Source organism: Nycticebus coucang, chromosome 18 (assembly GCF_027406575.1).
Source record: "Nycticebus coucang isolate mNycCou1 chromosome 18, mNycCou1.pri, whole genome shotgun sequence".
Classification (NCBI taxonomy): domain Eukaryota; kingdom Metazoa; phylum Chordata; class Mammalia; order Primates; family Lorisidae; genus Nycticebus; species Nycticebus coucang.
Window position 1 is genome coordinate 4,872,282 of NC_069797.1, and position 23,175 is coordinate 4,895,456.

At 44.0% G+C, this 23,175-nt stretch overlaps 1 long non-coding RNA gene across 1 annotated transcript; it reads left to right on the forward strand.

Moving 5' to 3' along the window:
- Positions 1-17,462: 17,462 nt before the first annotated feature.
- Positions 17,463-18,920, forward strand: LOC128570688 (uncharacterized). Its single transcript, XR_008375610.1, has 3 exons — positions 17,463-17,521; positions 17,651-17,775; positions 18,515-18,920. It is a non-coding gene; the product is annotated as an uncharacterized LOC128570688 (long non-coding RNA).
- Positions 18,921-23,175: the final 4,255 nt, after the last annotated feature.

Sequence of the window (23,175 nt, forward strand, 5' to 3'; positions counted from 1 at the left end):
GTGTTGATGTGGTAACAGGATATTTCCCTTTTAGTTGATTTCAGATAGGTAAATTGAGGTAATGGTGAAACTAATAGATAATAGATCAAGTGTGTACATGACTATAAAGGTATAAAATCAAACCCCTAAATAAAGATCTTCGCTACATGCCATCTCATCTCGTGTAGTCCATTTCTTGACTTAATAATTACAGGAGCGAGTTTACAGCGACTGTGGCCGGGGACTGCTCCTGGGCGTTGTGGCTGTGACAGAACGCACAGCTCCTCAGCGCCGCCCTTTGCGAGGGGACCAGGCCGGGTGACCACTTCAGCGCGACGCCCTCAGGACACCGGGGTTCTGCGATTCCAACCGTGAGTGTGACCTTCCTGTCCCAGCCCTGCCTGCCCAGGGGCAGCTGGTGTTCAGAGAACCGGGAGGGGGAGGTTCTGTGTTGAAAATGGAGAGTGCGCTGTGTCCGAGGTCCTCACACACCGGGCGCAGAGGCCATTGGGGTTCGTGCTGGCTCGGGCTCGGCTTGGCGTGATGGGTGATGGGGATGGTGGCTGCAGGATGAAGAGCGTTCTGTCCCCTGGAGTGAGGGCTGGGTTCGTTCCTGACTTTGGCTCATGGTTGATGTCTGGGGGGCCTGCGGCATGAAGAGAGTTCAGGCCCCTCAGGTCAGGGCTCCGTTTTGGATGATAATTTGGTTCAGATGAACCTGTGGGATAGAGGGTTTGGGTCCCTAGGTGTGGCTAAAGTTAGGGTCCTGTTTGGGTGGTAATTATGGTCAGAGAGGCCTGCAAGATAAAGTTTAGGGGCGTAGGGTGAGGGTTAGGGTTAGAGATCCAGGAGGGGGTGTCCGTATGGAAAATGGAAACGGAGACCACACTGTCCACCACACCGAGGTCCTCCACACATGGGTTGCAGTGGCCGCTGGTGTGACATCCACTTAGTGGCTTTTCCACACTGAAGTGACATCAGACTGTTGGTTCCCCAGCTGTGGTGACCTGGATTTGGGTCGGGCTTGGCCTTTGCAACCAAGTTTGATGTCATCTCTGCTTTACTGACAGGGTGTTGACAAGATTGTTTGTAAAAGTTGTTACTTACTGGTGCTGGTGACAGATGCCGGTAGTCCCAGCTACTGGGGTGGAGTCTATGGCAGGAGGATCGCTTGAGCCCGAGTTTGAGATTGCTGTGAGCCATGACACCAGAGTACTCTACCCAGGGTCACAAAATAAGACTCTGTCTCAAAAAAAAGTCTTTTACTTCCAATTATTTTATACTTATAGGGAAGGAACTCAAAATAGCAGCACAACGTGTTCTTTATCCTGCCTTTCATTTGCTATGTCAGATTTGCCACTGCATAAAGTACTATCAGGTGTTGGACCCAAAGCAGAGACATTGTCCTAGGTGGTGGCCGTTGACTCCCAAATCGGGAAATATCCAGTTCCTATCTGACAGTTCAATCCTGGGGCTCACTTGGCTTCATCACCTGCGGCTGCTCAGGGAGGTGCAAGTCCCAGCAGTCTGTGTACACCTGCTTCTCAGGCTTGTCAGTGCCACTTGCTTTGCAACTGTTGCTTTGCCATTTGCTCCTGTGTGTGAGTGTGGCTGTTGTTGGACTAATGAGTCTGTCATTTAAATTAAATAATGGAAGAGTGGATAAGAGATAAAATATTTTATTTTTATTTATAGAAAAGTCAGTAATTTCAAACAGCAAGGATGTCTTTTTAAAGAGCTGTTCTTCTGGGGAGGGTGTTTGGAAGTTAATTTTTTTATATATAGTAAAATTAGAAGTAATGTTATTAACTAGCATAGTATATATTAAGTAGATCTCTTTGTCTATAGATTCTAAGGTTAAAAAAATTGTTTTTGTTGTTTTGGGTGGTGCCTGTGGCTCAAAGGAGCAGGGTACCGGCCCCATATACCAGAGGTGGTGGGTTCAAACCGGGCCCTGGCCAAAAAGAAAAAGAAAAAGAAAAGAAAAAAATGGAAAAAAAATTTTTTTTGTTGTGTTTTTAAAGTGATTATATTTTTAAAGTATTTTTATTTAGACTAAATTTATAGTTAATATTTTATTGCATGTATAGAGTGTCCTTTGTCTTTGGTATTATGGGGTCTACCAACTCTATGATAGTAGAGTTTGGAAGTGAACACATCATTTTTAGATAATGGCGTGTAGGCTTATCTGATTTCATCAGGGCTTGTCTAGTAGTGTCTAGTAGGTAGTGGTTGTTTAGGATAATCTCATCCATTATCGCTTTTTAGTTTTGTTTCTGGGTTTGTATGTATGGATTTTGGGGATTTTTTGACATGGGAACAATGGCTATGATTTCAAGTATTAATTTTGGGATCATAAGGTATTTTAGTTGGAAATTAATACAATGAGCAAAGAGACAGGAGGGCAGGCATGTTTTGTATATAGTAATATAGATAGTAATAGGAGGAGCTAGTAATAGAGTAACAGGAGGAGCCCCCTTCCCAACGTGGTTATTGTGTTAGGACCATCGTGTTTGTATTTTAGTGTTAAAGAATTTTTTCTTTTGAGTGATGTTTTGGATTATATTATTAATAGTTTGTATTTTTTAATTGACTGGGCATCATTAGAGAAAATAATATGTATCTTTGAAATTTTGTCATTTATGGTTATAACTTAGTAAGGTGTTGTTTAGTGTACTTTGATCTTTTAAGTTTTTTAAACTCGTCTTCATTTTGTGTTAATAGTGTTTCTAGCTTGAGAAGCTAGAAACACTAGCTTTTGTACAGGCCAAGTGGCTAATCTGAATATTAAGACTAATAGTCATAGCAGGCATTATAAAATGGTTAAGAAGACATATTTGGTAGAAATGAAGGGGTGTCTATGACTATGGCAGGTGTTGGGGAGATGTAGTTTTTGAGTATATTTATTAGGTGTGTCTGGTGAGTGTTGTACGTTTTTGTATATGGTTTATGAAAGGTGCAAGATGTGTAATAGTGTAGGGACCTCAAGTGTTAAATAAAATTTGATATATTTATTATTAGGTGAATTAAATAACTTTATACATTTTTATCTTGATGGAAGGGTAGAATGTCTATCTTTTGAGTCATTGTTACAGTCTCAGTTAATTAAGAAGATAGAGGGATGTATTGTTCTAACTGGAGTTTGCTGTCCTTTTCTCTCTGTTGTGGTCCACGAATCCCAGTCATTGACTTTCTTAAACATTTCTTGATGAAAAGGGGGCAGTGTGAATAGTGGGCTCTGTAATCAGTTCTGTGAGGGCAGAAGTGGATATTTGTTTAGAGCAGTGTTTTTCAACCTTCTTTATCTCGTGGTGCACATGAATCTATATTTAAACTTTTGTGGCACACGTAAATTATGTTGATCAAAAAAAGAGTAAAAAAAAATTGTGCTTTGAACTTCTTTTGAAAATAATGAAATTTAAAAACTATCATGGCACACCTAAGATCCAGATCCTCTCACGGCACACCTGTGTGCCATGGTCAACAGGTTGACAATCACTGGTCTAGTGGTTGTTTTTATATAGGCATGTGTTTTGTTTTTGTAAATGCAGATATCTTGTGGTGACTAGTATTTGTAAGTGGATAGTCTCTAAAGTGTAGATTGTGGTTGAAAGGGACAGTGAACTGGTCCCCTCTTTAAAAAGTTTGACGATCCCTGAAACAGAAATCATTTTACCACAAAGATATTTGCACCAGAATGTTTATTCCAGCCCAATTCTTAATTGCCAAGTGATGAAAGCAACCCAAATGCTCATCAACCCACATTTGGATGAACAAATTGTGGTATATTTATACTATGGAATACTATTCATCCATAAAAAGATGGAGAGTTTACATTTTTTGTTTACCTGGATGGAAGTGTAACACATTCGTCTTAGTAAAGTATCTCCAGAATGGAAAAAAATGTGTCCAGTGTACTCAGTACTATTATGAAACCAATGTATAAACACTTACAGACTCATATGTGTGATAAAAGACAAATATAGTCTAGTGAAGGGGAGGAGAGAGGAGGGAGAAGGGAGGGGAAGGAGGGAGGGCAATTGGCCAGAGGAGGGAGGGCATTTGGTGGGATCTCACCTAATGTGCACAATGCAAGGGTATATTTCAAATTAACTAAGAGTGTATTTTAAATGTCTTAACTCCCCCCCAACAAATAAATAAACAAACAAACAAACAAAAAACCAAGTAAATGAGGTAATGGTGATCTTAATCAGTTTAATTTAAGCATTCCACATTGTATATCAAATCATGACATAAATGTATAGTTATGATTTTAATTAAAATTAATAAAAAGAGGGTGGTGCGGGCGGCGCCTGTGGCTCAGTCGGTAAGGCGCCAGCCCCATATACTGAGGGTGGCGGGTTCAAACCCGGCCCCGGCCAAAACTGCAACCAAAAAATAGCCGGGCCTTGTGGTGGGCGCCTGTAGTCCCAGCTACTCGGGAGGCTGAGGCAAGAGAATCGCCTAAGCCCAGGAGTTGGAGGTTGCTGTGAGCTGTGTGAGGCCACGGCACTCTACCGAGGGCCATAAAGTGAGACTCTGTCTCTACAAAAAAAAAAAAAAAAAGAGGGTGGTGCCTGTACCTCAAAGGGGTAGGGCACCGGCCCCATATGCCCAAGGTGGTGGGTTCAAACCCAGCCCCGGCCAAAAACTGCAAAAAAAAAAAAATTATTCAATGAACTGTGAATGAACACAAGTTAACCATACATAGATCAATATTCTCTCTACGTCCCACTATTTCATTTGGATGCTTGAAATGCAATTCTGATGTCTTTGGACATGACTTACTTGCAAACTGCCTAAATGAAGCAGAAATCATTGGTTTTGTTTTTGTCTCAGTGTGTCTATTTATTGTTTGTAAAAATTACGTTAAATTTTTCACTTTTTGCAAGTGTTAATAAGTAATATCTTATCAGTGTCCAGGTCTTACACAACTTTTTTCAAACTTCATCCTACGTATTTAGTATTTTTGATGGTATTGTACATGGAATTACAGTATTAACAGACTTTTCCTTTTAGAACAGTTTGATATTTACAGAGCAGTTCAGCAGATAATGTAGAGTTTTCAAATACCCCCTGCACAGATGTCATGTAATCCTTACATTAACAACTTTTATGGTACATTTGTTTTAATTAACAAACCAATATTGATAACATCATTAAGTATCCATTTGTGGGAGGAAGATCACAGATAGAAAGTGCCACTTTCATCACATTGTATCAGGATACATACTGTCAACATGATCTATGACTCTTGACGTGGACCTTGCTCATCTGGCTGCCATAGTGTTTGTGTGATTTCTCCAATGTCAAGCTATTCTTTGTTCCCTCTTCCATCATGTGCTCATTGGAAGGAAGTCAGTATGTCAAGCCCACACTTATGAAATGGGGCGTTGTGGTCCCGAGTATTAGGGTACAATATCTACACCATTTATTGAAAATGAAAGATTTCTCTCTTCTCCCCCACTTATTAATTTATCTATGTAGTAAATATCTATGGACTCAAAGATTTTTAGCTTATGTTATGAGTTATAATTCTATACTCCATTTTTGTTGCTTAAGTCGTTAAAGCTTTTGCCCTTGAGAGCTTATTCTACTGGTTTTGTTTGTACTGTCGTGTTGAAATACGATACTGATGGATGGTGTTGTGGTTTGGGGTTTTGCTTTGTTTTGTTTTTAAGCACTTTCGAGTAATGTTAATCAAGGCTGAATAAAATAGTTTGCGATTTAGAACTTTTTCATTTTTTATTTATTTGCATTCTTCAAGTTTAGAACAGCAGAAACCCATTTGGAATAAGTAAAACAAAGTACTTCAGTGGCTCAGGGGAAACAAAGTCCACCGGTCAATCAGGCATAGCTAGATCAAGGTAAACCATGTAAGAACCCAATCTCTATTCTCTCCTCCACCCCAATCTCTTTGATTTATGTTCTGTTGTATTGACTTCTCTTTGGCCAGTTTCCCTCCAGGGATGGCTCCACTGCATATTTAAAGCCTTACAGTTGTAATGTCATCAAGTAATGGAAGGATTTTACTTTCAACATGTGCATAGAAGTCTCCAAATTGAAACTTTGCCCTGTCTTGGGCACATGTACGCTCTTGAACCAGATGCTGTTGTGGAGGGATTGAATTCTCAGATCAGCCAGGTCCAGTCACCAGCCCAGATGAATCTAATTGAGGTCAGCCCCTGTGAAGCGTTGGGACTGAGCATAGTGGACGTTCCCTGATGAAATAAGGCTTCCAATACCAGCTGATAGGAGTAGATGCTGGGCAGGTGACAAACAGAAGCCCTCACAGGTGATGATCAGCATGCACATGTTTTGGTTTGCCTCTTCTGCACTGCAATAGAATTCTTCATCCTTATTTCTCCTCCTTCAGGCTAGAAGTCATACCAAATTCATTTGTGGATACCTTCTTTCTCTTCTTTCCAGATTCATCTTCAGTGTTTGGAAAGTGACCAATCCTGGAACAATGAATCCTTGTTCTGATGAATGAATTTTTTACATGCATGACGTATCGATTGGTGTGTGTAAATAATGAAAATACAATAAATCCATAAACACAAGATAATCTGAGAAACGAATATTCTATAATCTGATGAATGTGATCCTCTTCTTGTTTCTGAAAGACTAATTATTTTACATATCTGCTGATAATCATGTCTGAGTCTTATACAGCACATCTTAGTTGCCAGCATTTTCTATCTGGTCATTTAATCTTTATAACAATCCACTGAAGTATAGATGCCTTTACAGTGCCATGTTTCAGTAAGATGAATGCCTCAGTAAGAGTGAGAGCTGGGCCTATGAAGGTGGGGAGTCTGGATGGAGTCCACATTCTTTTTTTTTTTGCAGTTTGTGGCCGGGGCTGTGTTTAAACCCACCACATCTGGTATACGGGACTGGTGCCCTACTCCTTTGAGCCACAGGTGCTGCTGGATTCCACAGTCTTTACCACTATGCATTCCTGTCAGGCACTGAGCTGAAGCCTGCCATGTGAGTAGGACAGAGTCTCCCATTTTAAAGACTTGTGCAAGCAGGAGGCAGACATCGTGTGCATACACATGAAAAGTGCTTGTAGTCAGAACAGCCCTGAAGGGGAGCTGTGTCTTGGTCCATATCACTAAAAGATATTGCATGAGGGCCTGCTCACGTACTGAGGCTGTAGTGGGGCAAGGTGATGTACTTAGAACCTCCCAATGTCATATTGTGTGGTGAATGCTTTACTATGTTTATGCTAAGGTTGGATTAATGTTGACATAGGACTGACTAGTCTTATGATTAGATTACATATCAGAAATGGTTCTTATGAGCATGTAATTGTTTATATATTGATTTCTTATGACCTTAATAACTGGCACACTAGGATGCAATGTATGGTGTACATTGGATATTTATTTTTCCATTCTTGCAACACTTTACTAAGAAGAATGAATACATTCATCCAGGTAAATGTAAATGATGTAGAGTTTAATAAAAGACTAATATAGTCCAGTTCAGAAGTAGAGGGAAGCAAGGTGTGGGCATTTGGCAGAAGGAGGGAGAGCGTGAGACAGGATCTCACTTAATGTTCACATTGTCGGGGTGTATAACACACCCTTTGAGGGGCTCGTCAACAAAGTTCTTCAGGAAATTTACCCTGAAATGGGAACAATGTAACCTCATATTGTAACCTCATAGTATTTTAAAAAAATATAAAAAACGTACTAAAAATAAAAGAACTGAGGAAGATAATTTGCTACTTACTGGTTGTTTCCTAAGGATCAAATACAAAATTGAAAGATAAAGGCGTTGCATCTGAATGTGAACATTTTAATTATTTGTATTATCAATTGTGAGTCTAGGCTTTGGGAGATAATAAGGCAAATTCCATGTCAGAGGAACAGTGATTCCGTTCATTTGCACCTCATGTCAATATGACACCAATGGGACAATATTTCTGACCCCTCTGCCTTTTACAGAGAAACAAACTGGATCATACTTTGATAAAACCCAAACTGATGGGAGCATATTCACAGATACACTTCGATGACTGCTGATCTGTGGTTCAGAAGACCATGTGTGGGTTAAGGGGAAAGAGGGCTTAGGTATATGATGTTGAAAATAATTTTCTCTTGTTTTAGTGTACTTAGTGGCAAAGGTCATCATCAGCTGGGGATGGTTGTTAATCCAGAGCGTTCTGATTTCTTTCCTCATATACTAACAAAGGGAACTTGGCATTCATCTGTTCCTGATGGAATTCTGCACTCAGGTGGTAGCTTTCAGCAGCAGGTTCTGTTAGAAAAAAAAAGGAAAGAAAAGATTATATTACAGAAATGAGCTCAAAGCTAAGCTAACTCCTCACTTCTCTAAGGATGGTATGTGGACCAGCAGCTTCCACATCACCTCAGAACTTTATAGAAATGCAGAATTTCAGCCCCACCTCAGAGCTACTGAACCAGAATGTACCTTTTATGAGATTCCTAGGAGATGTCTGAACACAGTAAAATTGGAGCTAAAGTAAAAATAGAAAGTCAGCAGTTGGATTTGTCAGTATCATCTGATGAATCCTGATTGTCCTTAGCGGCTGAAGCAGTTTATCTTTATCTGGCAGCCTGGACATTCAGATTCCGTTCAGCCTGAGATCCTGGCACATGATTAGAAAAGGCTAGCCTGACCACCAAAGAAGGGCAGAGATTCCTTGCAACACAGGCCCACGCAATCTGGGGCTCCTGGCTACCCTAATGTGGTCAGGGTTGAGAGGTGGAAACAGCAGAAGCCCCTCAGGCAGCAGAAAGAAAAACCGCTTGGGGCCAGGCACTGGAGTAAGCAGTGAGCTCTCCAGGAGCTTGGTGAGCAAGCCACCCCTGGAATGGGAGGAGAATAGTACCCTCTGCTGACAGTGCTGGACATCCCTGCTTCTGGCAAAGGAAAACTGTTTCATAGGTCCAGGTCCATTGTCATAGAGCAGGCAATGAAGCATGAATTTGGAGCTCACAGGCAATACCTTAATAACAGCACAATAGGATGCATTTAACCAGTTTCCCATTAGCGGACGTGTTGGTGTTTCCCGTTTTTCACCATTCTCAACAATGTTGCTATGAGTGACCATAGGCATACAGATTCTCACACTTGAATGATTATTTCATGAGAATTTGAAATTGCAGAGAGGGACATGAGGGGTTTTACATCCCATTCTAGTGTTAATCAAGTAAGTCCTGGGCTGAAGTTTGCTGGTGAAAACATAGAAATCAGCAGCTGCCCAGATTACTTAGGGATGCTCAAAGGCCTTAGTGGGAGTTAGGCAATGTTGCTTTTTTTTTTTTTAAGATTCACTGTAGATAAAAGAAGAAGAGTTATTTACTAAATCCTCAAAGGCCCCAGGTTTCCTCTTTCATCTCTGAATGATCTTAGCCATTGGGGGCCCTCCCAGGATAACACACCCCTAGCCTGCCACACCAGAGGACCATCATAGCTCCTTCAATTCCTTCTTTGTTTGGTACCTGAAGAGCCTATTTTTCACCCTTGGGTATATTTCTATATTTGTCTTGTGCTATTTGAAACACGTACAGGTGTTTGTACAGAGAACCAGGAGGTCCAAAAGGCCCTGTTTCCTGCATGGAAGGCATGTCCATCCTTCCTTTCTTTGCCCCCCTTTATCCTCAACACATCCTCACCCAGAAATCCCTTCAGTTCAGCCTATGGGTGGTCACTGCTTGAAGACATACTTTAATCCATTCATCAGCTAAGCACCCTCATTATGCCAGGCAATCCGTACACGGATCCTGAAGGACAGATGCTGTTGCCTCCATTTTGTACACATGGAAACTATGGGTAAAAGCCTAAACGACATCTGAGGTGACAGTGTTTGACTGTGACACCAGATTCCCCAGTGGAAGCCCAACGCATGGCCACGTTTTAGAAAATATTGCAATTACTGGAAGAGGGAAAGGGCCAGTGGGCTTCTGTCCTGACTCAAAAGGCCTCACTGTGCCGTGCCTATGGTCTCTGGTGGCTTCTAAGGAAGTCCTTCCCTGTTAGTTCTGGCCCAGGTGGGGGCTTCCTCCAGTGACCCTTCCCATGGTCGCCTGAACACCTGTTCACACATACAGAGGGTCTTTCCTAAGTCTTTGTTTCTCAGAGGCACCGTTGTGTTTGGAGTTCTTGATCCAGCCAGGTGTTACTAGTCAAGGTGCGGTGCTTCCTTCCAAGAGTCAGGCCCTTCTGGCATGGTTCACCTCTTAGAGATGTTACCGGGCAGAGATTAACAACAAGCAGTGAAGGTTTCACCAACCTTTCCTGAGCATCAGGCGGAAGTACAGGATGGGGACCACCCACCTATGTCTTTGATTATTGCTTCCCAGAAGAGCCAGTCATCCGTTACTTTTGTTAACTTACATATTTTTCCCAATTTCAGATTCACACAGAACACACACAAAAATACATCCACAAAGACCCCGAAACATCATCGCAATATGTAACCAAGACGATCTTCAAACTATTCTTCTCTCCTTACAATTAATAGTAACTGTTTGGTATGTTACTAATAACATACTAATTAAATTTTAATGGACTATTTCCTGGGCAAAGTCAGGTGCTCAGCAAAATTGAACAGGGAGTTCCATATGGCGCCTGTCCCCACTCGCTCAGAACCTTCAGACTACCAAAATCCCCCACTGGAAAGGCACATCTGGAACAATTGAATAACGTACATTGATATGCCCTTATTATCCAAAGTCATAGCTTACATCAAGGCAACAACTTGATATTGTACATTCTCTGAGTTTGGACACATGTCGTGTATCCACCACTATAGTATCATACCGAGTAGTTTCACTGCTCTAAATATTCTTTGTGCTCTGTCTGTTCTTCCCAACCTTCCCCACAACCCCTGGCAACTACTAATCTTTTCACTGTCTCTAGTTTTATTTTTTCCAGAATATCATATTTCAGCTTGTATGGCATATAGCAATTTCAGAGTGGCTTGTTTGTATTTTTAAAATGTTTTGTGCCTAAGCTTACATGACTGTTCGTGTATTATATATTCATTAACTAGTGATAATATCAAACACAGTTTAGCAACTTTCTTCCATAAAAAGTAAGTCTTCTCCATATTTTCTCAACAGTATGAACAAAGATTAGGGTATCAACCACAATAGTCACTAACCGACTTGAACATTTACTGTGCCATGTACTGTTCTACTGTAACTGTTTTCCACCTGTAACGTGGACTGTATTGTGCCCCCCTGAAGAGCATATGTTGACGTGCTAACCCTCAGTATGTCAAACTGTGACTGTACGTAGACAAAGGACCTTTAAGGAGGTATTGAAGTTACAATGAGGTCATTAGGGTGAACTCTAATCCAACGTGACGGTTGTCCTTAAATACGGTGGAGATTAGGACATGAACACACAGACACACACAAAGGAATGATTATGTGAAGAGGGATGAAGAAGACAGCCATGTATAAGGCAGGGAGAGGGCTTCGGAGGAAGCCAATCCTGCGGTCATGATCTTGAACTTCCAGCCTCCAGAACTCTAGGAAAATATTTGTTCATGCCACCAGGTCCGTAGTACTTTCTTATGACTTCTCTAGCAAACTACTATAATGTGTAACATTTATTCTTGCCGTAGCCTCAAAAGGCAAGTACTACTGTCTGCGTTTTATAAGAAGAAACCTGAGGCCCAAGGAATTTTATAAGAAGATAAATAACTTGCCCACGATCCACCACAGTGTAATATCCAGCTACCAGGATATGCTGTGCTACCATAAAAATCCCCAAATCTTAGGTGGTTAACACAACAAACGGTTACCACTGACTGATGTGGACAGTGTATCAAGGGTTGGTGAGGGGTACTTCTTCCTAGTTTCTCAGGGTCCCAGACTCATGGGCCCTTCATCCCAACCTGTTTCCACAGGCTCCTGAGATCAGGGAAGGGAACATGGTGAACCTATGTTGATTCTGAAGTTTCTGCCTTCTCATTATTTCCTCTTACATTTCCCCTACTAAGGCAAGTCATTAGGGCACATCTGTCTTCAAAGGGCTAAAGGAAGGAAGCATAACCCCACTACGTGCCCAGAAGGAGAGGAAAACCAGGATGGTACACAGGGCAAGCAAGCTCAGGGTGAACATGTCTTCCCCGATACAGGCGGGGCAGTGTGGGGCAAAAAATTCTCTTCACCTGGAGAGAGGTCTGGTCTCTGGCTTCAGCTACTGGGAGGAAATCTCAAGGTCCCTGGAGTGTCCTGCCTCATCACAACATCGTTATCTGCCTGGGGGCTTTAGCCATGAGACAGTCTAAGAAGGTGATGTATGTTGGGGGCTTTGGGACATGCCATATGACTTCTGACCTCCTGAGGGGCTGAAGGCTAATGGTCAGCTACACACACACACAATGTGATCAAGTTCACAAAAAAGCCTGAACACTTGGGGATCGACTGAGCTTCCTGGGTTGGCGGGACTCTGTGTGTACTGCCTCACCTTGTTGATACTAGGAGGGGAACGTGTTCCCAGGACATGAGACTGCACATCTGGACCTGCTCCAGATTCTGCTCTAGGTGTCTCTTACTTCCGCAGTTCTAATATGCATCCTTTCACTCTAAGAAACTATACTCACTAATGTAACACTTTCCGGAGCTCTGTGAGTCATTTGGTCTTTTCGACCAAAAAGGTGGTTGTGGGAGCCCCTAAATTAATAGCCAGCTGGTCTGAAGTGAGGGTGGAACTGGGATCCCCTGAACATCTAAGTATTTATCTTTTCCTTTTTTTATTTTTATTTTCACTTTTTAAATATTTATACTTAACATAACACTTTATCCTATTGCTCTGCTGAGACTTTTCCTCCATTTAGAGAAGAGAACCCATCTTTTAGTGGTTGCCACTTCCCTCTTTCCAAATTAGGTATAATTTGACATAGGAGAATTACAAAATTCACTTTTCAGTAATACAATCCAATTTAATTTTTTATACAGCTTGAAACTGAGGGTTACAATACATACATTTGAAAATAAAATGACATCTTTTCCCATAACTTATTCTGAACAGTAAAAATTAACTTTATGTACCTGACCGTCAACTTCCATGCAAATGAAGAAGCAACATTGTCAAACAATATATCAATATTCCCAATGATGGTTATTACTGAGGTTTCAATTTCTATCTTACAAAGTTAAAATTTGTTCTCAGAATTTTGTTTTTAAAAACCCTTTTGGAAGTGCTTTTATTTCTTCAGGGTGATGGCAACGTAAATTGTGAAAACAATGTGTAAGGTGTCAAAGATAGTATAAAAATACATACAGATACACAAATATAATAAATATTCCTGTTTTTTTCTGATTCCAAAAGCAGATATCTAGCCATCTTCCTTAAATGGTATCAAAAATCTCCAAAGAGCATCTAGGTAACTGGAATATGCAAAACCACTCTATAAGAAACAGATAAATTGGAAGTAGGGCTTCTGTCACAAACAGGATGGCTATAAAGCAAACAATCTATGGAAACATTCGTATGTTGGAAGTGGCGACAGAAACACAGGTATTTTTCTTGTTGTTTTAAGAACAGCTATTCTGATTTTTATAACCCTAAATTCTAATACATCAAACAAAATGTATTAACATTTCACTTAAGATCACTCAGCATCCTCAGCTTTCAAAGAAATATAGTAAACACCTTAAAACCATGAAAATAGTGTTAACAAACTATACTCTAAATTAGTATGTGACCCCAAATGTTGGTCTTCTTAACAGGTGATGGGCAAAATCCCAATCGTAGAACAATCTTCAGAAAAGTTGGCATGACACTCATATTCACTCTTCTCCCAAAGAGGATGGGCATGACAGTGGGGCTCCTGGGCCTAAGCATCTGGTTGTAGTATAAAGCAGGAAAGGGGAAATGACCGGACAGGGCTCTCGGATGGGAAATCACTAAGATACAGCCTGAAAGTACGGCTCAGGAAGGTAGATTTTGTAACTTAGAGTGTGGGTGAGGTAGCCCCCAGTGAGGTCTCATAAGTGGAGGGTAATACTCCCTCATCCCTTGTAGGATTTCATTGTTTGAAAATGATCTTGAAGTTCAGCTTTATCTTGGAGACCACAGTATGTGCTGCCTTTGCCATTTTCCTCCTGCCATTTCTCAATCAATGTCTCATCTCCGGTCCTCTCTGGCAGTTTGGCCCCTAAGAGCTTGGTGGCAAAAGACTGTTAGCATGGCAGAGCCAGACGTGAGCTACTTCCCTCCACGAAGGCAAAGCTCTAAGAGCAGGCAGGGCACACAGGCCCGCTGTCTGCTGCCTCCTCGCCCCACCTCCCTGGTGGCCTCATGGGGCCATTGTCTGCCTCTCCGAGATTATATGTTGGTGGCCTTGTCCTGTGATATTTGTGTGACGCTCATGCCTATGAATGTGGACAGGGAAGAATTGAATTGTATGAGTGTTGGCATGTTGGGAGTTCCAGGCTCAACTGCTTCAAGTTTACGGGCACCCAGCTGTCACTGGAAAGTATGTACTCCCCGCCTCCCCACCCCCACCATCCAGGTCTGCCAGCCCTTAAAGGCAAAAACCTTTTGAAATTCAGGGTCAGCACTTGCAGCCAGACAGTGGTTGTACTGTCCACCTTCAGATAGAAGGGCCCTAGAAAACTTGAAGCAGTTAAGTCCCAACATGCCGCCACTCATACAATTCAATTTCTCCTCAAACATAGGCAGGAGCATCAGACAAGTAACAGGACAAGGCCTCCTACATATCATCTTGGAGAGGCAGACAACGGCCCCATGAGGCCACCAGGGAGGTGGGGTAGGAGGCAGCTGACAGCAGGCGTGGGTGTCCTGTCTGCTCTAAGATGAGAGCTTTGCCCTCATGGAGGGAAGTGGCTCACCCCTGGCTCTGCCATGCTAACAGTCTTTTGCCAGCAAGCCTTTAGGGGCCAGGTGGCAGAGAGTTTGGGAGATGAGGTCTTGACTCGGAATAGAAAGGAAGAAAATGGCAAAGGCAGCACACACTGTGATTATATCCTACAAGGGACAAAGCAGCAGGAAATGGAGAAAGAGTCCTCTAAGGCAGTGGTTCTCAACCTGTGCGTCGTGACCCACAAGAACTGTATTAAAGGGCCACGGCTTTAGGAAGGTTGAGAACCACTGCCCTAAGGGAACTCAGGGAAGAGAGCCACTTCTGATAGTTAAGCCAAGTAAGGAAATGTTTTAGGGATAAGAAGTCTTTCCCAATCCTATCAAATGCACAGACATCCAAGTGGGCTGCACCTTGTAGCTGCCAGCAAAGATGGCTCTCAGGGATTAGTTTTGGCAGCAGGGCCTGGGGTTAGTTTTGGCTTTTTAGCTGGGGGCGCGGCTGCAGAGTTTCCACAGCTTGGGGGAAGGCGTCGCTTGGGAGCTCGGCGTCGTGGCCCATCAGTGGCCTTATATGCAGTCTGGGGACTGGCTCCTGGATTTGACGGGAGAGGAGGTTTCTCACTTGAGGCAAAACTGATGGTCAGCGCTGGCTGGCTGGTGGGGGCTGGGCGTGAGGTGGTCAGGGTGCCTCCCAATGTACGGAAGCCACCGGAGCTGCTGCTGCTGGCTGTCTGAACAGCACTGGGAGGGGACTGGCTGACTCCAGAGGTGGTGACTGTGCTTGATGTATGGTTGGGAGTAAACTTGGCAACCTGGACGATGGAAATCTGGGCTGGGATAAACCTGTCAGCAGAGGCAGGGAGTGCCCCAGAGAGAAAGGGCTGTGCAGCGTAAGTGGTGGCGCTCCTCACGCTGCTCCTGGTGCGGCTCACACTGCTCAGGGGAGATGAGGAAGACACAGCAGATGCCGCAGAAGATGGAGGTGCCGCAGAAGATGGAGGTGCCGCAGATGATGGAGGTGCCGCAGAAGATGGAGGTGCCGCAGAAGATGGAGGTGCCGCAGAAGTTGGAGGTGCCGCAGAAGGTGGGAGGGGTAGAATGCTCAGCATTCCAGACTGAAATCGTTGCTTGGCGGTGGTGGATGGGGCAGATAGTGCTTGGGATTTAGTAAACGTCTTCGCTGGAAGAGCTACAGGTTCTGGGCTATCCTCAGTCATTTCGACGTCTTCGATGGCAGGGGGGGCTGCTGGCGGGTCCACCTCCATCATCTCGACTGTGGAATCGGTGGTGGTGTCAGTGTCTGGTGGGTCCACCTCCATCATCTCGTCTTCAGTCGTGTCTGCCAAAAACTTGTTCAGCCAGTCGAATGAAGCTTTCTTTTCTAAGTCCAGGTGTTTAGCAGTGACTGAATAGCCAGGGTCGGGAGCTGGAGGCAAAGTCAGAGGTTCCCCTCGCGGACAGCGCAGCAGCGGAAACTTCCGTTTTCGCGGCCTAGAGCTGTGAGTTGTAGATGGGGAACTGCAGACGTTTGTGGTTGTTTCTGCAGCCTTCTCTCCCCGGGACTCCTTGTCTGGGACAAGTGGAGTTGAGGAACTGAAATGATGACCCAGCTCTTCTCCTCTTATTTTCTTTGCTGGCCTCAGTTGTGTCTTGGAGCGGGATGAGGAGGGTGAGGAACTGGGGCCGCTTCTCTTCTGGAGCTGTGAGAAGCCTCGGGTAGAGCTGTAGGAGCTGGTAATGGCATTGCGCCTGGGGACAGGGATGCCACATGTGTACGTGCTCGCACAAGATGTGCACGATCTCTTATTCAAGGGGTCCTCTGAGCTCTGGGAATCGGGACCTTTCTTCAGACGCTCAGGCTTAGGCAGCAAAGGAGCCCGGACTCCTGTGGCCACCAGGGGCTCAAGGGCTGAAGGTCCAGTCCCACTGCTGTCATGGCAACTTCTTGTATTTTTCTGGCCATCAGCAAATATTTGGTCTTCCCCCCTCACTGTATTTTCCATCCTGTCTTTGAGGGCACTTGGGTCTGAGATGTCGCGTGATAGTGAGGACAGTGCTGAGCTGATCACCTGCTCCCGTCCTGCAGAACGAGTCCATTTTCTGTCAAGAGGGGGGATCCTCACAGTCCCCGGGCGGCCCATCCACCGGAAATGATGAACAGGTAGCCGGATCTTCTTCTTGGGGAAGCCATCCCAGCACACCCTGGGAAGTACCCCCACATGGGAATACCCGGGCTGTCGAAGGGGATCCCATCTTCGAGGTACCATCATGGAGTACCTTGAGGACATCCCACCGTCCCTGTGGCAAGGCCTCCTGGAGGCCGGGAGCAGAGGAGTGGGGAGCAAGGGGTAAACATGGCGGACAGGATGGGCCACCCGGTCTGGAGGTGAGGGCCGGGCGGGAGGTGAGGGCTGGGCGGGAGGTGAGGGCTGGGCGGGTGGGCTGTGGTCAGGCCTCTCCTGCGGGTCCCCGCCCTCCTGAGCTGGCGCAGGCTGCTGCGGGCCAGATTTGTCCAGATAACTGCCCATGAGGGCAGTTCAGCAGAGTCAGGTCCTTCGAATAGGGTCCGCTACTCTGGGAGGTTTGTGTTGACTACAGACTTTGCCAAGGTGAAGGGATCAGTGTGTTCGCTGAAGTTCTGTGTTCTGAGCAGCGCGTTCTGTGTTCCAGCATCAGGAGCCTCCATGACCAGCCTGACCTGAGCACCTACAGGCAGCACCAGGTAGAGCAGGAGGGCAGGAGGTGGAGCAGTAGTGGAGGAGAAACACCCGGGACGGCCCTGACACTCACTCTTGGCCTGTATATGTGCAATGTTGTCCATCTTTTCCACATGTGATGCTGGTGTTGACAGCATGGGTACTACAAGAGGGCATACACACTACTCAGACTATGATGAAATTAATGGCCTGATTCTTCACCCTTGTTGGTATCCACCATCTCAGCCATGCAACTTTGCACTGCTCTACTACTCAGCAGGTGGGTGTAATCTTCCAACCCCGAGCTCAGCATGTGTCTGGCTTTGGTCAATAGGAAATCAGCCAAAATGCAAGCTGCTGTGAAGGTATCATTTGGCCTACTGACCTTGACTTTCTGTCATCCCTGGGAAGACATATGGGGTCCAGCCATCTAGTCTGTGTAGGATGAGGGATTTGTGACACTGAGCTGCCCTAGCCAAGGCCAGATGAGAGCACATCTCCTAGGAAGCCTGCTGATGCACAAGAAATATTCATTGTTCAATATCCCTGTGTTCTGTGGTTATTTGTTATGCAGCTACAGCTAACTGCCTTATATTCTAATTAGTTAGGCTCCTTGGGTAGTGCACCAGCCCCATACACTGAGGATGGCAGGTTTGAGCCCTGCCCCAACTAAACTGCAACAAATAATAGCTGGGTGTGGTCGCAGACACCTCTAGTCCCAGCCACTTGGGAGGCTGATGCAAGAGAATCACCTAAGCCCAGGAGTCGGAAGTGCTGTGAGCTGTGATGCCGAGGCAATCTACCAAGGGGAATAAAGTAAGACTATGTCTCAAAAAAAGAAAAAGTCACTTTTAAACACTCTTTTCTTTAAACATCCCCCTCCACTTTCAGAAATAACACATTAGAAGCTGAGTGAAGATTGCCTCAATCTATCCCATTCTCTTTTTCCATTTTATCTTACACTATGACTCTTCTTTCAAACTATGACTTACTCTTACTAACACTTACTATTTTTTCAGCAGGTCAAGTGCTGACCCAGCACCCCTTTGCACCAGTCTTTCAAACCCTGGCCACACTAACTAATCAACCTGATTGCTGTTTATGCCAAGATCTAGACCATGCAAAGCAACCTGAATTCATTTTCATCCCTGCTGATGTCAGTGCCTGGTGGAACCAATCTGGAAAAAGCATGAATGATAATATGTGGTATCCACAGCCAGAGAAGAAGCAACATACGACTTCACCTGCTGGTGAGACAACTGGTCTGTAAAAACTGTGGAGATATCTTTTGCTCAGGGACACATAACAACCTGATATGTGAATATGCCAGTGAAGAGGACAAGACATGACAATCCCCAGGCTGGAAGGTCACAGGTTCTAACCTGACTGTCTATAAATAATACTGGTCTTTTTATCTTGTGTGGTAATAAGGTATACAAATTGTTCCCACTCAAATGGTTAGGATGCTATAGTCTTGGCTATCTGACACGCTCTATTACCAAGTATTCCACTTTAAATTCCAGTCAAATTACAATCTTGGGCTCTGTTGCTCATAAGGTTGTACCTTATAAACATACAAAATGTGACATTATAAAAAATCCCCTTGTATATCATAACTCAAAGTTCTTTTCAATGCTCAGGATCCTTTATTCAGCATTTGGAACTTAACAGAATTGAAAGTGCAGTCATAAATCTCTCCATGGTAATAGAATAAGAGCTAAACATCACCATGTGGGCATTGGGAACACTTCAAGCAGAGATTAACAGCCTAGCATCTGTTGTAATTCAAAATTACCACATCCTGGATGTGCTTTGTTGTGCTTTGATAGCTCAACAAAGAAGAGCTTGTGCTGTTATTTGGGGGAAAATGTTGTTTTTGCATAAATCAGTCAGGGAAAACAGAGACTGATCTACATCTCTTAAAGAACAAGATAAACATTCTTCATCAAATTAATGAAGTGAAACCATTCTATTGAACTGACCTTTTCCCAGGAATGGGAGACTGGTTTAATGGGGGTATGAGGAAATGTGCTTAGATCTGTTCTTTTCTGCTTATTCATTCTCATCCTAATTTATAGTCTCTTTTTTTTGAGACAGAGTCTCACTATGTCACCCTTGGTAGAGTGTTGTGGCATAACAGATCACAGCAGCCTCAAAATCTTGGGCTGAAGCAATTCTCTTGCCTCAGTCTCCCAAGTAGCTGGGACTACAGGTGCCCACCACAATGCCTGGCTATTTTTGTTGTTTTTGTTGTCACAGTTGTCATTGTTACCTTAGCCAGCCAGGCTGGGTTCAAACTTACCAGCCTCAATGTATGTGTCCGGTGCCTTACCCAAGGCAGGTATGGGTGCCACCTCTAATTTATACTATTATATGTCTTATCAAACATCTTATCTTATTACTAAATTGCTAACCTGCTTTCTCTCTCTCTACATTTACCACCTCAGCTCTTAATGTTTGAAACTTCTAGGGAAGTTCCAGACCAGAGAAATGAAGGAGCTAAGGAAATTTCACCCTCAAATATAATTCCTTGGTATATATATATATACATAAAAAAATGAATTAAAAGGCAATTCATGATCAGAAAGCACTGGCCTCCCCTCTATAAAACCCAAGTACCCTGATTTAAAATCAGAAAAGGCTGCTGGCCTCCTTATCACATGCTAATAGAGCTGGCTCCAGGGTCATTTGAAGCTCAATACCTGTCTCTCACATTAGTTTACAAATCAATCTGTTTCCACTCATCTACACTCTCCCGCCATAGCAACCACTTGATACATGTATACTTTCCCGTTTCTCTCCTCTCTTCTTTCTAAAAAGCATCTTTAAAAGTCACTGACCATCACTGAGACTTTGCGTACTCATTCTTATGCTTCCCCCCATTCACGTGGTATTTGGAAATAACCTTTCTCTTATTGTTGCAGAAAGACAAGGCCCAAAGGAGAGAAAGAGCACCCAAACACCACATTTATAAGAGGAAGGGCTTTATTCACCAGCTGGGAGCTTATAGAAGAATTCCAAACAGCCGTGCTCCCTGACTGCCTTGGTCTTTCTCTTTTTATTGACAGTCAAAAAGTTCCACCCCACAGGTACCCTTCTCATTGGCCAGTTTGAATCAAGCGGGAGATGCTATTCCACCCTTACAGAACTACAGGATTTCACAGAACTTAGAAATTTCCAAGTTTCAGGAAGTTAAGTTTATAAATTCCCAAGAGCTGAGTCACCGTGGAGCAGACCCTGCATATGTATCCTGGTGGTCTCCTTGAGAAGACCTGTTCTTCTAGACCTCACCCTTCGCGGCTATCCTCTCTCATTCCCCTCTTTTGAGATTCCAAGATATTTTAATTTGAGGTCTCACTATCAGCTTGTTTCTGCAGGTGCCAAGATTAGTTACTTTTCAGCACTGAGGTTTTAGGGACTGTGACTCTTCTTGGGTTCTCTACTCGGGCCTTAATAGTACCATGGTGGTGGGCTAATATATATATGAGTTTTTACGTTTCCCTGTGACATTCCCCCACGTTTCCAAAGTTCAAAGTCCAAAAAGTCCCTTGAGGAGTTTCCTCAAGCTTCAGCTGTGCATTGACCAGCCAGCTCCCACTATGTGGCTGGAGCATGGCATGTTGATTGTTTCAAAAGTTACCTTTACTTTCCAAGAAGCAGTGAAGCCCTAGTCAGCCAGCTATGATGATTCCAGGTATTTCTTTCACCTTTACTGCTGTGCATGTGGTCAGGATGATGGTGTAAATTTCTTTCTACCTTGGTTACAGGGGGACCAGGTACTGATTCCAGACCTAGACTGGGTCCCCTTGATCCTCCAGAGAGAAAGGATGTACAGACAGAAAAGACTAAACAGAACACAGTTAATTATCCCAGTGGAGATTTTCCTTGTTACTCTTTCTAGGGTTTTTATCTATTCAGTTCAGACTTTTCTAGTTCTTTTAGGAGTTCCTGCTAAATTGCAGAGAATTGACAGAGACCTCTTTGAACAACACCAGTGGCAAGGCCTGCATCCAGTTAAGCTTTGCTTCCTAGCAGAGTTTACCAATTTCTGCTTTTATGGTCCTGTTCATACACTTTATCCTGTATAAGCTTTGAGGCCTATAAATTATTTAAAGCTTTAGCTTATTATTTGCACTAGTTCTGTTATGAAGGCTAGCCCATTATCAACTTTTAAACAGAGTGGTAACTTAAACCATGGGACGATTTCTCCGGGTAATACTTTACTACTTTAGGAGTCCTTTTTATCCCAGTGGGAAAGGCTTTTACCTATTCCAAGTCTGCTAGACCATCACCAGCCAGTACTTGTTCCCTCTAAACCTGGGCATTTCAGTAAGGTCTACCTGGAAGTCCTTGAAGGGCGTTGCTCCATACGAGTGGATTCCTCGGGGTACTGTTAGTCCTTGGCACGCGTTGAACTGGCTGCTGGTAATACACTGTAGACTGACAGTTTTGGCCAGGGATGCCAGGTGGGAGATGTGGAAGTACTGGCCCAGAAACTTTATCAAACACTCTTGTCACCACGGTGGCTCCTAGAATCTGGGGGACTGCTACTTGTCCATCTGGCATCTTTATTCATTGTCCCTCTGCTTCCTGGCTCCCTTCTGCTGCCAAACATTCCCTCTCCTCCCTGGAGTAGATAGAGTGAGTTCCGGGACCCATGGGATGAGGGGAGCCACTTGCGACACCTGGTATGGCTGGGAGGCAGCCCTTTTTGCCTCAGTACTAACCCCAGTGTCCCTTTAGTGATGATGGAAGCATTTCTTTGATGTCCACAACAGTGCATAACTGCCACTTTTTGGGGATTCCATACTGCCTCTCGCGATTGGAGCATTTCTTACTGATACATAATGTCCTTTTTTCCCAGAATTTAATAGTCCCTTCTCCTTGTACAATGCCCTGCGTACTTGGAGAGTCAGAAAAGCATTCAAATTTTTCCCTTGACTTAGTTCTAAGGCTCCAGTCAAGGCAATGAACTCAGCCTTCTGAGCCAATGTTCCTTGGGGTAGGGGCTTAGTCTGTGTTAAGGTAACCACTGCATACCCAGCCCTCCACTCACCTTGCACCGTCATGTAACTGCTTCCATCTGCATACAAGTCCCAATCTGCATCTGTCCAGGGCTGGTCACGCAAGTCAGGTCTGCTAGAGTACACATTATCTATAACTTCCGTAAGGTTACGCTCAGTCTCTCTTTCACTGACTGGAAGGAGCGTGGCTTGTTTCAGAGTGTTGCATTAGAGAGCCAAAAATGTCCCTTAGTGTCCATTAAATTGACCACAGAGTGGGGTACTTTCACTCAGATCCTGTCCTAGAGTCAGCTTGTCAGCTTCTTGCACAAGGAGAGCAGTAGCGGGTAGAGCCCGTAAGCATGGTGACCATCCTTTTACCACTCCATCCAACTGCTTAGAGAGGTAAGCTACAGGCCTTGGCCAGGACCCAACCAGCTGGGTTAACACACCCACAGCCATTTTATCTCTCTGAGACATACGGAGTAAAGGGTTTGGCCAAGTCTGGCAGTCCCAATGCAGGTGCAGCCATCAGCCTCACCTTTAGCTGGGAGAAGGCACATTCCTGTTCTCCTTCCCACTCCAAGGGCTCTTCCTTCTCTTCTTTAGTTGCGTCATACAAGGGCTTAGCTAAGACAACAATGTTGGGGATTCAAATATGACAGAAGCCGACCGGG